This window comes from Triturus cristatus, chromosome 5_1 (assembly GCF_964204655.1).
Source record: "Triturus cristatus chromosome 5_1, aTriCri1.1, whole genome shotgun sequence".
Taxonomy (NCBI): Eukaryota; Metazoa; Chordata; class Amphibia; order Caudata; family Salamandridae; genus Triturus; species Triturus cristatus.
In genome coordinates this window covers 774294307-774310286 of record NC_140587.1, presented here as the reverse complement: position 1 = coordinate 774310286, position 15980 = coordinate 774294307, and positions in this window count along the sequence as shown.

Here is a 15980-nt window from a genome sequence, read left to right as displayed (position 1 = left end):
TGTGTTGTGGAGAGGCACTCCAGAATCTGCACAAACATTTGCTATGAAACTAAACGATAATTGCCTAAACATAAATTTCACTTAGAATATCAGTCAAACAGAAATCTGCTTCCTAGATTTGGTGGTGTTTGTAAAAGATAAAAAGCTACTCACCAAAACGTATAAAAAGCCCACAGTAGGGACTACAATTTTGCATTAAAAAAGTTTCCATCCGGCAAAATTAAAACAGAGCATTCCATATGCTAAACTTCTCTGAATGAAAAGGAATTGTAGTGAGGAGGGCACTTTATGTGGAGTACAAGAAGAATTAGAAAAAAAGGTTAATGAAAGAGGCTATAACCAACAAGTTTTACAACAAGCAAAAGATAAAGCAGGGAGAATGCATAGAGAGTCTCTTTTACTTGATGTAAGTGAAACAAAGAAGAAGAAAATAATGGGGCACAGTGATAAGCCTAGAATGATAACAGGGTATAACACTTACCATATGAGAGTGAAACAAATTCTAACCAGACACTGGCATTTAATAAGAAGTGACACTGTAATTGGATGTGATGTTACGAATAAACCTTTACTCACATTCAAACGGGCAAAGTCGATGCGCCATGAATTGGTAGTAAATAGCCCAGAAGTGCAAGAAGTAGACAACTGGCTGATTCTGGAAGTGTCAGAAATGCAACGCGGGTAAGCATAGAGTGAATAAAAAAAATGAAATTGTGTCGCCATTGTTAAGAACTCCACTGCAGGGCTCATGTCGAAGTGATTTTGTGGTGTATGTGTTGCAATCCCTTGCCCAAAATTTTATTTAGGGAGTACCATACATATGGTACACTCAAGAATACTACAACATTTAAAGGTGATAAGAAAGAAGGATCAAAGTAATCGCTATATGCATGAGTACCACAATGGCAGATGTGAGGATTTGCAGTATTTTGTCATCGATTCTGTACCAAAAAACAGAAGGGGGTTAACAGAGAGTTAAAGCTAAGACAGCTTGAATCAAGGTATATCATGATTTTAAATTCCAAAATCCCCTCAGGCTTAAATTCGGATGAAGAATTATATATACATATTTGAAGCAAGACTTTAAAGGAATACACGCCCTGAGTCCTGTTGATAGGCCACCAAGTTTAAGTATGAGGCATAAGATTATATACACATGTTAACTTTTAGACATATATTAAGCACTATAAATAGCAAGGATTGGTTGAGGTAGAACCAGGGAAAGATAAAGCTAGTAAGGTTTGACTTTGTTCTTGACTCCTTTGAGAATATACAATTTCTTAACCACATATAATCCAAAAGGAAAAAACCACAATAAATACACAAGAGTTATCTAGTTATTGTTGGTTATTACTTTTTAGGCTCCACTAAGGGTCTTATGGGAATTTAACTTCAATATGTGGGTTATGTTTAGATGGAATATAGGCCATCTAGATATTTTTAGGATTGTATAAGAACCAACAGGAACAGTAGAGAGAGAGTAAACCATTACTTTGTCCAAATGAGATGGACGTAAAGTTAGCACTAGCACTTTATATAATATTGAAAGAATCAATTCCCTTATAGTGATTTAAATGGCTATAAGTATTTTTTTGACCTTTTGCACAATTATTGTAAGAAAAAGAATTTGTCCTGCAATAGTGGATGATGCACTTTATAGAATGTTTTCAGCACTTGCACCTCATTGAACAAAACCGTGAAACATTAAGCAAAAGATCAGTAGTGTGTTTTCTATCTCCATGCTGACGAAGAGACAGGCATTGGATGATGTATATTTAAATCATGAATTTCAAAATGTCTCCTATATGTGACCAAGGCAGCTGTGACTGCCGAAACGCGTAATGCCATTTTGAGGAAAGAAAATAAAAAAACCTACTGATTAAATAAATCCCCGGAGTTGTTGGTACCTGTGTTACGTTGTAGCGGGAGCAGACGCCACATAGCCAGATATATATATATATATATGACCAAGAGCTGGATAGCTCGAAACGCGTCTTGTTTGCCCTGTAAATAAACTACAAGTTACCAAATTGGATTCGTGTGGCTCGTGCTTGCGAGGAAGTTGTGCGAGCAGTTGGTGTATATATAGATATATATATATTACCTACTGGCAGTCGCCAGTAGGTAGTTATAGTTAGGACCTATTTTCCATAGGAAATCCGCAACATTCTATTTGGAATAACGTTGGTGCCGATTGACGAATCTTTGCGAAATTTTCCAAACTTTTGGCCAGCTCTGGTCTGCTCCTATCCTGAAAATTTCACGGTGATTCGTCAAGCGAGGACCGAGAAAAAAGGGGGGTCCCAAAAGGAGTTTTCCCCATGCATTTTCCCGTAGGACCTGTTGACACAGCTACAGCCCGAACTGCTGAACGGAATTACACCAAATTTGGCAAAGAGGTAGTCCTCAGTTCAGACTCATGCCTTTTGCTTAAATGGTGTAAATCCGTTCAATAGTTCCTGAGAAAATTAGAGTTAAAAAGATAGATATATCTGGGCGGAGCCTAACCACACATCTCATCGTGAGACTTGAGTTACATTGTAAATCATTTGTTGATGGTACCATACTCATTATAGGAATTGTGGTGTGTTCTAAGGTGATTTTACCATGTGAAAAAGCCTTCTGCTGTGATATCATGAATCATGTTTGAGAGAAAACTATTTTCTCATGCTTTTCCCACAGAGGTTTGGAAGGTGATCTATAAGCTAAACTGAGAGCATATTTTCTGTAAATTCACATTATCTTTCTCAGTCATGTGAGAATGAAGTCTGACATTCTCAGTAAAACATGTACATCCAACAAGGGCAGAGGCTGTCATTTGATTCCTTTGTGTTCTACTGCAGCTTCCCAGAGTGTTCTAAAGAACAACTAGAGCGCTAACAGTCCTACTTATGACAAACGTATTGCACACCTGAAGCCATCTTTATTGGAATAAAGTGGTAACTCTTAAAACATTTAATTTAAAAAGGAACAACATGAGGGGGTTCATTTTGCCATAGAAAGTATGATTAGTGCTGCAGAAAGAAAAATTAGGGCACATTTTGAGTGACTTCTCAAATCCTCTTCTATTTCATTAAAACATTCTGACATGCAGACTGAAACATGCACTTTCAATACCAGCAGCAGTTTTCCCTGGTGAGCAGTAGCTTTACTACAGTGATCTAATGAGCAAAAAGAGTGCTAACATTCTGCATTTATGGCAAATGTGTGACACATCTGAATGCCTTCTTGATGGAACCAAAGTAAAAAACTGAAAGTATTTCCTACTGCGGACACTGCATTAAATGAGGAAATTAGGAAACCTCATAACAAATAAATCTCCCAAGATGGCCACCAGAGACAAAAGAGCCCAAATGTAGCCCAAATATCACCCAGATGTAGCCCAAGTATAGCCCAATGAAAGAATGTCCCAGAGTGTTCTAACGAACAACTAGAGCGCTAACAGTCTTACTTATGACAAAAGTATGGCACACCTTAAGCCATCTTGATTGCAATAAAGTGGTAACACTTAAAACATTTAATTTACAAAGGAACAAAATGAGGGGGTTCATTTTGCCATAGAAATTATGATTAGTGCTGCAGAAAGAAATATTAGGGCACATTTTGACTTCTCAAATCCCCTTCTATTTCATAAAAAAATAATGACATGCAGACTGAAACATGCACTTTGAATACCAGCAGCAGACTTCCCTGGTGAGCAGTAGCTGTACTACAGTGATCTAATGAGCAACTAGAGTGCTAACATTCAGAATTTATGGCAAATGTGTGACACATCTGAATGCCTTCTTGATGGAACCAAAGTAAAAAACTGAAAGTATTTCCTACTGAGGAGACTACAGTAAATGAGGAAATTAGGAAACTTCATAACAAATAAATCTCCCAAGATGGCCACCAGAGACAAAAGAGCCCAAATGTAGCCCAAATATCACCCAGATGTAGCCCAAGTATAGCCCAATGACAGAATGTCTCAGAGTGTTCTTAAGAACAACTAGAGTGCTTACTGTCTTACTTATGACAAAAGTATGGCACACCTGAAGCCATCTTGATTGGAATAAACTGGTAACACTTAGAACATTTAATTTAAAAAGGAACACAATGAGGAGGTTCATTTTGCCATAGAAATTATGATTAGTGCTGAAGAAAGAAAAATAAGGGCACTTTTTGAGTGACTTCTCAAATCCTCTTCTATTTCATTAAAAAATTCTGATATGCAGACTGAAACATGCACTTTTAATACCAGCAGCAGACTTCCGTGGTGAGCAGTAGCTTTACTACAGTGATCTAATGAGCAACTAGAGTGCTAACATTCAGAATGTATGGCAAATGTGTGACATATTTGAATACCTTCTTGATGGAATCAAAGTAAAAAATTGAAAGCATTTCCTACTGAGGAGACTGCAGTAAATGAGGAAATTAGGCAACTTCATAACAAATAAATCTCCCAAGATGGCCACCAGAGACAAAAGAGCCCAAATGCAGCACAAATATCACCCAGATGTAGCCCACATGTAGCCCAATGACAGAAGTGTGCAAGACACTTATTTTTTGTGTATATGCAGTTTTATATAGTGCAGACTTGTCAGGTATTGGAGTGCTTTACATGAGCAGTGGTTACATCACACAAGATCAAATTCATTTCGGTTGTAGACATGGGGAGATTAAGTGATTTGACCAGAATCACAGAATGTTGAGCTGAAGCAGAAACTCCAACCTGGTTCCCCAGTTGCAAAGTCTGCAGCTCTGGAAGTAACACCACATCCTCTCCCCTAGGTGCAACATTTAATCAAGTGGTCAACTGGATAAAAAAACATAAAGATTACAAATAATTCAAAAGTTCTTTGTCGCTATTTGAAAACTTAGAAAATGTGTCCTCATTTTAGTTTTTAGAACACTAACCATAATTTTGATGCAAATAAGACCCTCTCATCTATGTAATTTCTAAAGGAAATGCTCTACGTATTACAGTTTTGATTACATCAAGATGACGTCAGGCGTTCCACACTTTTGTAATAAATATAGAATGTTAGCAATCTAGTTGTTCATTGGGATACTGTTGAGAGGCAGAGGCCAGGGGCACGGACTCTGAAAATTGAAGGCAGGTAGGAGAGTACAAAGGCAACAGTTTGACCACACTGGGCAGGCAGGAAGGGCAGTGGCAGCACAACAGACTATGGAGGGCAGTGGAAAGGGGGGCAGGGGCAACAAACCAACAATACAGGACCGGCAAGAGAGGCTGTGGCAATATAATAGACCATTGTGAGCAGAAGGAAGAGGCAGTGGTAGTACAACCATACATGCCACCAGACCCGTTTCAGCCAGGAAACGTCCAATGTTTTTAAGCTCAAATGGGCTTTATTTGATCTGTCTACAATCTCCTCTTTTTCAATGTAACTCAAAGGGGAAAATCAATACCCCAGTTTTTTTTCAAAATCTCCCTCTTACCAAGTATGGTACATTGGATCATGGTAGTCAGGAGGAATTGGGGTAGGGACATGGACTCGGATAACAGAGGACAGGAGGGACATGGAGAGGTGCACCAAACTGACCCTACAGGGCAGGCATCAGGGTTTGCAGCAGCACAATACACCACACAGGGCATGCGGGACAGGAGTGCAGCACAACAATCCATAGAAAGCAATAGGGAGGGGACAGGACCATGCACATGGACAACAGAGAACAGAGGGGAAAGAGGCAATGGTAGCTAGCTGACCATAATGGACAGACAGGAGAGAAAGCTGCAGCATAACAGACCATAAAGGGCAGGAGGGACGGATCAGGGGCATTACAATGGAACAGGCAAGCCAGGAGGGAGGGAATAGGAGTCTGCACATGGAAACAGAGGGCTGGGGGCAAGGGGGCTGGGCAGGAGCAGCAAGATGACCATGGAGGTCAGGCAGGATGGGCACTAGAAACAAGACAAACCATGGACAGCAACAGTGAGACTATGATGGCATACACACAAACCATGGAGGGAAGGTGGGAGGGGGTCAGGGGCAGCTATCTGACCACACAGGGAAGGTGGGAGGGGCCATGGCAGCACAGAAGACCATGCATGGCAAGCAGGAGGGTTAGTGGCAGCACAATGGCCATGATGGGCAAGAAGGTGGGTGCAGGGGCATGCACAAAGGACCATGGAGGATAGAAGTGAGGGTCAGGAACTGGGCACAGACAAGAGAGTTCAGGGGAAGGGGCCTCACAACAGACCAAGCGGGGCAGGCAGAAGGAGCAGTTGCAGCCCAACAGACCAGGGAGGGCAGAAGGGTGTGGAAGTAAAATGGACCATGGAGGACAAGAGGAAGGGGATAGGGGCATGGCATGTGGACAGGCACGGTGGAGATGGCAGGGACAGGTTACAGGCATCTGACAATGCTAGGCAGGTGGGAGGGGAGTGGCAGCTCAACAGAACACTCAGAGTAGATAGGAGTGGCAGGTCCATGGAACATGGTGGGCAAAAAGGATGGAGCAGGGGCATGCACAAAGACATCGGAGGGCAGGGGGAAGGAGAATAGGGGCAGCAAGCTAAGCACAGAGGCTAAGCAGGAGGTCAATGATGGGTCAAATAATTGGGCAATGGAGGACAGGAGGAGTGGACTGGTACATCATGCTAAATGGAGGGCAGTGGCAGCATATCAGACCATGCATGGCAGGAGGGAGGAGGCTAGTCCATGGATTCAGACAACAGAGAATAGGGAGAAGGTGGATGGGGCAGCAAGCTAACTGTTCAGAGAAGGTGGGTATTAGGAACTTTATTGTTTTTAAAATGTGTGTCTGATCGAACTACTTAAAATATGAACAAGTATGCAGCTTAATCTCACTTTTATTCAGGAAGAAGAGGACGTTAGTGACTGTGACCCCGGGCTCACTTGGCAGAAACACCCCCTGACCCTCCACCCCCCATCGCAAAATGTAATGCCCGTGAAAAGGGTAGGTGGACGCAGTGTTATATAGAACATAGTCCTGAGAGCACGATTGAAAATGAAAACTAGATATAGTATATGGTATAAACTATGCACCAAAAAGTGTGCTATAAGATGAACCAGGGCATGAAATATAATATGCAATACATTGTGCGCAATGACAGAATCATTGGAGAGTGCGAGATAGCACAGGCACTAGCGCGTGCTATGCGATATGCGCCGTGGAGTGTAACATGCACAGGGCAGTGTTGGGTAACCTAACTAGTCTCTAAAGTTGTAATATAAAATATGTGCTGGGGAGTGTAACGTTGCATACGCACTGTGACAAAGATATGGATCTCAGATTGTGATATGTATGGCATAGCGCTGTGCGTTATAACATAGGCATCGAGGAAGGCACGTTAGATGGGGCAATATAACCCGTGCGAAGGCAAGTGTGGCATGACATATTCACGGGGTGGTGTTACAGTGCACATGGGCTAGAGAGTGTCATAGCATACGCACTAGCTGGTGGAATACAACACAGAGGTGTGTGGCACTCGGCGGGCACTGGTGGGTGTAACACAGCATTGGGCTCAACCAGGAGCACGCTGTGACTCTCAAGTGAGGTTCGTCTCCTTTCCAGAGAGTAAAATAAAAAGTATTACACATCCGGCAGTGGATGTGTGTTTTATTAACTGTGAGGGGGGTTTCTTGCATAGTTTGGTCGAATTTTTGTCAAATCCCCTTTGAATGGCTTGGTATGCGTGTGTATTAAATGTGCCCGTCAATAGCTACCCATGTTTGTATAAATAAACGACAAGGGTGTCTACTTGGAATGTACCCACCGGCGGGGGCGCCGGGAATAGGCATGGTAGGGCGTCAGACACGTCAGAGCTTCACTAGCGGTGTAAATACATTCCACGTGGATTCATTGTATGCATAGTCGCCTTTTAATGAATATCACGCAAATCGTCATGGTGATAGGTACACACGGTTTGTCCAGCATGTCCTAGGTGTTTCTATAAATATATTTTTTTTTTAAATAATAAAAAAACAAAGGCCGGCCCAGGGGTATGGGGTCCCTGGGGCCATAAGTGGCCTGAGGAGGGGGGCAACGCAGTCCCCCTCCTAAAGAATAAAAAAAAAAAAGGCCATGACCCGGGGGTTGGGGTCCCCGTCGCCGATTAAGGCCTTGGGAGGGGGGCCACGCAGCCCCCATCCAAATTTATTTTTTTCAACAAAAAAAATTAGGGTGCAGGCCCTGGGGGATGGGGTCCCCAGGGCCAATAAATTAGAAAAAGAAGGGGGGCCACACAGCCCTCCTTCAAAAAAATAAATAAATAAATAAAAGACCGGCATTGCGCCGGAGGCCACGCCCCCTCCTTGCAGCACTCTGCAAATGCGCCCCCTGGCCAATTGTAAGTTGGGGAATTAATTCCACTTCAATACTGAGGGTTCCTGAGGGCCAACTAGCCCAACAGGTATCTTCAGTATGCGCCAGGGAGCTGCGTTGCAGACAGGTGTTCTGAGGCCACGCCCCTTTTTACACCTCTATGCAACGTAGCTCTGTGGCGCTTACTGGAGGTAACTAGTGGGCTAGTTTGACCCTAGGGACCCTTAGGATTCAAGGGGACTTAATCTCTCAACTTAGAACGGCCACAGGACGCGTTTACACAGTGGTGAAGGGAGGGGACGGGGCCTGAGGTGACGTGTGCAAACACATCCTATGGCGCATTTTAAGTTGGGGAAATAATTCCCCTTCAATCCTGAGGGCCCCTGGGGGCTAACTAGCCCACCAGGTGCTTCCAGTAAGCGCCACTGCTCTGCGTTGTAGAGAGGTGGTGCAGGCCGTGCCCCTTTTTACACCTCTCTGCAATGACGCTTACTGGACGTACCTAGTGGGCTATTTTGCCCCTAGGGACTCTTAGGATTCAAGGGGACTTAATCTCCCAACTTAAAACGGCCACAGGGCATGTTTACACAGTGGGGAAGGGAGGGGACGGGGCCTGAGGTGACGTGTGCAAACACACCCTATGGCGCATTTTAAGTTGGGGAAATAATTCCCCTTCAATCCTGAGGGCCCCTGGGGGCTAACTAGCCCACCAGGTGCTTCCAGTAAGCGCCACTGAGCTGCGTTGCAGAGAGGTGGTCCACGCCGTGCCACTTTTTACACCTCTCTGCAACGCAGCTCTGTGGCGCTTACTGGAGGTACCTAGTGGGCTAGTTGGACCCTAGGGACCCTCAGGATTGAAATGAACTTAATCTCCCAACTAAAAACGGCCACAGGGCGTGTTTACACAGTGGTGAAGGGAGGGGACGGGGCCTGAGTTAACGTGTGCAAACACGCCCTGTGGCACGTTTTAAATTGGGGAAATAATTCCCCTTCAATCCTGAGGGACCCTGGGGGCCAACTAGCCCACCAGGTGCTTCTAGTAAGTGCCACTGCGTTGCAGAGAGGTGGTCTAGGCCGTGCCCCTTTTTACATCTCTCTGCAACGCAGCTCTGTGGCGCTTACTGGAGGTACCTAGTGGACTAGTTGGACCCTAGGGACCCTCAGGATTCAAGGGGACTTAATCTCCCAACTTAAAACGGCCACAGGGCGTGTTTACACAGTGGGGAAGGGAGGAGACGCGGCCTGAGGTGACGTGTGCAAACACGCCCTGTGACGCGTTTTAGGAGGTAGTTTTAATCCCCTGCCCTATTATATTCTAGAGGCTTACAGAGGAGGTCATGCTAATCACAGGGGGACCCCATTGCATAGTGTTCCCTAGTGTATGTAGGTGTTTTCACTGTATTCTGAGTGTCTTTTAACATAGCACTGGCTCTAGGACTGGTTAGTCAGACTCAGTTACCACCAGTATCCGTCTGAAAAAGTTGAGGGTACAGGATGATTTTGCAACAAGGCTTCTTTCTGCTCTTCTGTTTGTTCTTTCTGCAGGTTATCCTTCTTCTTGCACTTTTCTTCGTCTTTGAGGACTTCTGTTGCTTCTTTCTGCATTTCTTTTTTTTCTTTATGTGCGTTTTTTCTTTTTTCTTCACATGTCCCATCTCTGTAGGCAGAGTTAGAAATTAGCATTTAAAAAACCTTTGAAATTCACTGAAAAAACCATAGGTTTCAGGCACGTTATAGTTAGGAATTAGCATTTAAAAAACCTTAAAAATTCACTGAAAAAACCATAGGTTTCAGGGGTGTTATAGTTAGCTGGACTTTTCACTCGTACAAAACCATTGAAATTTCCCTGTTATAGTTAGTTCAGCTAACCATAACTCGCGCGCCCGCAATGCACTGCTGATGACGTCACATATTACATCACTCATGACATGGTCAGTGACATCACTCATGACATCACTGATGACATCTCAAATGACATCACTGATTACATCACTGATGCCATCATCCACTGAATGTGTGTTTTTCTGAAAATTACATATGTTTTACATATGTATATCTCAAAGTCGATGGAAGAATAAATGGGTATATAAGTGTCTAAATGGATGATTTGTTTTAGAACGCCCCTGAAACCTATGGTTTTTTCAGTGAATATATATATATGAAAGAAAATAAATACCTAAGGCCGGATGGCTGAAAGCATTTCCAGTGTCGGTGTCCGATTTTTTCAAAAGAAGTCGGGTTTGGTTGGAATATATATATATATATATATATATATATATTACCTACTGGCGGTCGCCAGTAGGTAGTTATAGTTAGGACCCCTTTTCCATAGGAAATCCGCAACATTCTATTTTGAATAACTTTGGCGCCGGTTGACGAATCCTCGCGAATTTTTCAAAATAGGTGGGGCGCTACGCTACGCTCCTACCCTGAAAGTCTCGGGGGGATTCGTCAAGCGGGGGCTGAGATAAAAGGGGGGTCCCAAAACGCGTTTTTCCCATGCATTTTTCCATAGGACCTTTAGACACAGCTACAGCCCGAACGGCTGAACAGAATTACTTGAAATTTGGCAGAGAGGTAGTCCTCAGGTCAAGGAAGTGCCTTTTGTAGGTTTGGTGTAAATCTGTTCAGTAGATCCTGAGAAAATAGCATTTAAAAGCATATATATATGTGGGCGGAGCCTAACCACACATCTCATCCTGAGATCTGATTGGCTGTCAGCACTTCATCCAAGAAGTGTTGGCAGCCATCTTGGGACCAATATACATGATAGCACCTCATTAAAAAGCATTGCAGTTAATAGAAGGTTTTAAGACTTTAGTTACATTATAAATCATTTGTTGATGGTACCATACTCATTTTAGGAATTGTGGTATGTTCTAAGGTGATTTCACCATGTGAAAAAGCCTTCTGCTGGGATATCATGATTGAGAGAAAAATATTTTCTCATGCTTTTACCACAGAGGTTTGGAAGGTGATCTATAGGCTAAACTGAGAGCTTATTTTCTGTAAATTCACATTATCTTTCTCAGTCATGTGAGAATGAAGTCTGACATTCTCAGTAAAACATGTACATCCAACAAGGGCAGAGACTGTCAGTTGATTCCTTTGTGTTCTACTGCAGCTTCCCAGAGTGTTCCAAAGAACTACTAGAGCGCTAACAGTCCTACTTATGATAAACGTATGGCACACCTGAAGCCATCTTGCTTGGATTAAAGTGGTAACTCTTAAAACATTTAATTTAAAAAGGAACAAAATGAGGGGGTTCATTTTTCAATAAAAAGTATGATTAGTGCTGCAGAAAGAAAAATTAGGGCACATTTTGAGTGACTTCTCAAATCCTCTTCTATTTCATAAAAAAATTCTGACATGCAGACTGAAACATGCACTTTCAATACCAGCAGCAGTTTTCCCTGGTGAGCAGTAGCTTTACTACAGTGATCTAATGAGCAACTAGAGTGCTAACATTCTGAATTTATGGCAAATGTGTGACACATCTGAATGCCTTCTTGATGGAATCAAAATAAAAAACTGAAAGTATTTCCTACTGAGGAGACTGCAGTAAATGAGGAAATTAGGAAACTTCATAACAAATAAGTCTCCCAAGATGGCCACCAGAGACAAAAGAGCCCAAATGTAGCCCAAATATCACCCAGATGTAGCCCAAGTATAGCCCAATGACAGAATGTCCCAGAATGTTCTTAAAAACAACTAGAGCGCTTACTGTCTTCATTATGACAAAAGTATGGCACACCTGAAGCCATCTTGATTGGAATAAACTGGTAACACTTAAAACATTTAATTTAAAAAGGAACACAATGAGGAGGTTCATTTTGCCATAGAAATTATGATTAATGCTGAAGAAAGAAAATGAGGGCACATTTTGAGTGACTTCTCAAATCCTCTTCTATTTCATTAAAAAAATTCTGACATGCAGACTGAAACATGCACTTTTAATACCAGGAGCAGACTTCCATGGTGCAGTAGTTTTACTACAATGATCTAATGAGCAACTAGAGTGCTAACATTCAGAATTTATGGCAAATGTGTGACATATCTGAATACCTTCATGATGGAATCAAAGTAAAAAACTGAAAGCATTTCCTACTGAGGAGACTGCAGTACATGAGGAAATTAGGAAACTTCATAACAAATAAATCTCCCAAGATGGCCACCGGAGACAAAAGAGCCCAAATGTAGCCCAAAATCACCCAGATGTAGCCCAAATATAGCCCAATGACAGAAGTGTGCAAAACACTTATTATTTTGTGTTTTTGCAGTGTTATATAGTGCAGACTTGTCAGGTATTGGAGTGCTTTACATGAGCATTGGTTACATCACACAAGAACACATTCATTTTGGTTGTAGACATGGGGAGACTAAGTGATTTGACCAGAATCACAGAATGTCGAGCTGAAGCAGAAACTTCAACCTGGTTCCCCAGTTGCAAAGTCTGCAGTTCTGGAAGTAACACCACATCATCTCCCCTAAGTGCAACATTTAATCAAGTGGTCAACTGGATAAAAAAACATAAAGATAACAAATAATTTAAAAGTGCTTTGTCGCTATTTGAAAACTCAGAAAATATGTCCTTATTTTAGCCTTTTAGAGCACTAACCATAATTTTGATGCCAATAAGACCCTCTCATATATGTAATTTCTAAAGGAAATGCTCTAGGTATTACAGTTTTGATTACATCAAGATGATGTCAGGCGTTCCACACTTTTGTAATAAATATAGAATGTTAGCAATCTAGTTGTTCATTAGGATACTGTTGAGAGGCAGAGGCCAGGGGCACGGACTCTGAAAATTGAAGGCAGGTAGGAGGGTGCAAAGGCAACAATTTAACCACACTGAGCAGGCAGGAAGGGCCGTGGAAGCACAACAGACTATGGAGGGCAGTGGAAAGGGGGGCAGGGGCAACAAACCAACAATACAGGACTTGCAAGAGAGGCTGTTGGAGGCAAGATCTATTACGGGTCAAGGAAGCTAGGGGCGGTCCCCAGATCCCCGGGAGCCACCACAGAACTGAGCAGGAGAGTGAGTCAGGGACAAAAGGGGCACCTTAATTTGAGCCGGGGTGCCTAGGAACGCTTGCTCCAAAAATGAAGAAAACAGACATATGAGACATGGAATTGGAGGCAGAATACAATGGCAGTTTAATGAGAAGATGCAACTTCAAAGAAACCGCAGAATAGAGACATAAAGTACAAAATACAGAATCCAGATAATCATACAGCTGTCATGATATTCTCTGTATCTCAATTAATGTACTGACAGAGAGAGAGAGAAAACACATCTATAAATGCATCATGAGAAACAAGTTACACCAAGGAAAATGTTACCTAGGAACACTCACGTTTACTCTTAGAGCAAGCATTCCTGCAATTACAATACAAAATCTTTTAAATGCAAAAGTAAAGAGAACAATGGTTAAACATAACATGACATTTCATATAGGTAAAATAGAATAAGATACTTCAAGCAAAGCAGAGCAAGACATTTTAAGCAAAGGAAGACAAGAGCTCCCAGCTCTTGGGGAAAACCTGCACTGCCTGTTAACCTACATACAGACGGCGAGGTAGTCCGTCGATATCTGTGGGTGCTCCCTTTTTATATCATTTTGTGGGCTCCTTTGCACGCTACATCTACCTACGTATGCTACCCAAAAGCTTCGTCTGCAGATTTTACCAGACATTTCGTCATTTACCCACTTAATGCTGACAATGGACTGGGTGAAAAGGTCAGTCTCTCAGGCCAATCGCTTATCGTAAGTTCCATAGAGCAAGCAGAAAATAATGGGTATTGTACGGGAATTCAATATATTCATGTATAAAATCTCCTCAGTTCTCCTAACTTGATGCTCTGCGGTTGCCACTTCCTTAAAAGCGGGAAACCTGCCCAGGAAGCAAGTACCAGTCCAGGATGCAGCCTACTGTATGTCGACAGCTTCAGGGGGATGTTGAACTTTGATACCGAGCACGGAGCACTCGGGTAGGGTGGGGGCTACTGGTTTGGAGCAGAAGGCCTCGCAGACCTGCCTTCAGACTGCTATACACTAAAATTGCAGAGCTATGGTCAATTTAACAAAGAGGCCTACATATTGAACAGAAGGGCCTACACAGGGGTTTTATACTGGCTGAGTGGTAAGGATGTCTCAGGACAAATATATAGCAACACAGGACCCGCTGGTCAATTTAATACGGCCTACAAATGCAGCTGGCAGGGCAAGGACAAGGGTCTCATACTTCAGGTGTGGACAGAACGGGCCAGGGGCCCCCTGTGATACAAAATCTACCCTCCTTCAAGCCTGTGGCAATGTAATAGACCATTGTGGGCAGAAGGAAGAGGCAATGGTAGTACAACCATACATGCCAACAGACCCGATTCAGCCAGGAAACGTCCAATGTTTTTAAGCTCAAATGGGCTTTATTTGATCTGTCTCCTGTCTACAATATCCTCTTTTTCAATGTAACTCAAAGGGGAAAATCAATACCCCAGTTTTTTTTCAAAATCTCCCTCTTACCAAGTTCAAAATGTTCGCAAGTATGGTACATTGGATCATGGAAGGAAATGGGATAGAGACATGGACTTGGATAACAGAGGACAGGAGGGACATGGAGAGGTGCACCAAACTGACCCTGCAGGACAGGCATCAGGGTTTGCAGCAGCACAATACACCACACGGGAGTGCAGCACAACAATCCATAGAAAGCAAGAGGGAGGGGACAGGACCATGCACATGGACAACAGAGAACAGAGGGGCAAGAGGCAATGGTAGCTAGCTGACCATAATGGACAGACAGGAGAGAAAGCTGCAGCATAACAGACCATAAAGGGCAGGAGGGACGGATCAGGGGCATTACAATGGAACAGACAAGCCAGGAGGGAGGGAGTAGGGCTGGGGGCAAGGGGGCAGGGCAGGAGCAGCAAGATAGCCATGGAGGTCAGGCAGGATGGGCACTAGAAGCAAGACACACCATGAAGAGCAACAGTGAGACTGTGATGGCATACACACAGACCATGGAGGGAAGGTGGGAGGGGGTCAGGGGCAGCTAACTGACCACACAGGGAAGGTGGGAGGGGCCATGGCAGCACAGAAGACCATGCATGGCAAGTGGGAGGGTTAGTGGCAGCACAATGGCTATGATGGGCAAGAAGGAGGGTGGAGGGGCATGCACAAAGGACGATGGAGGATAGAAGGGAGGGTCAGGACCTGTGCACAGACAAGAAAGTTCAGGGGAAGGGACCTCACAACAGACCACACGGGGCAGGCAGGAGGAGCAGCTGCAGCACAACAGACCAGGGAGGGCAGAAGGGTGTGGCAGTACAATGGACCATGTAGGACAGGAGGAAGAGGATAGGGGCATGGCATGTGGACAGGCAGGGTGGAGGTGACAGGGACAGGTTACAGTCATCTGACAATGCTAGGCAGGTGGGAGGGGAGTGGCAGCTCAACAGAACACTCAGAGTAGATAGGAGTGGCAGGTCCATGGGACATGGTGGGCAAAAAGGATGGAGCAGGGGCATGCACAAAGACATCGGAGGGCAGGGGGAAGGAGAATAGGGGCAGCAAGCTAAGCACAGAGTTTAAGCAGGAGGTCAATGATGGGGCATAGAATTGGGCAATGGAGGGCAGGAGGAGTGGACTGGTGCATCATACTGAGGGCAGTGGCAGCACATCAGA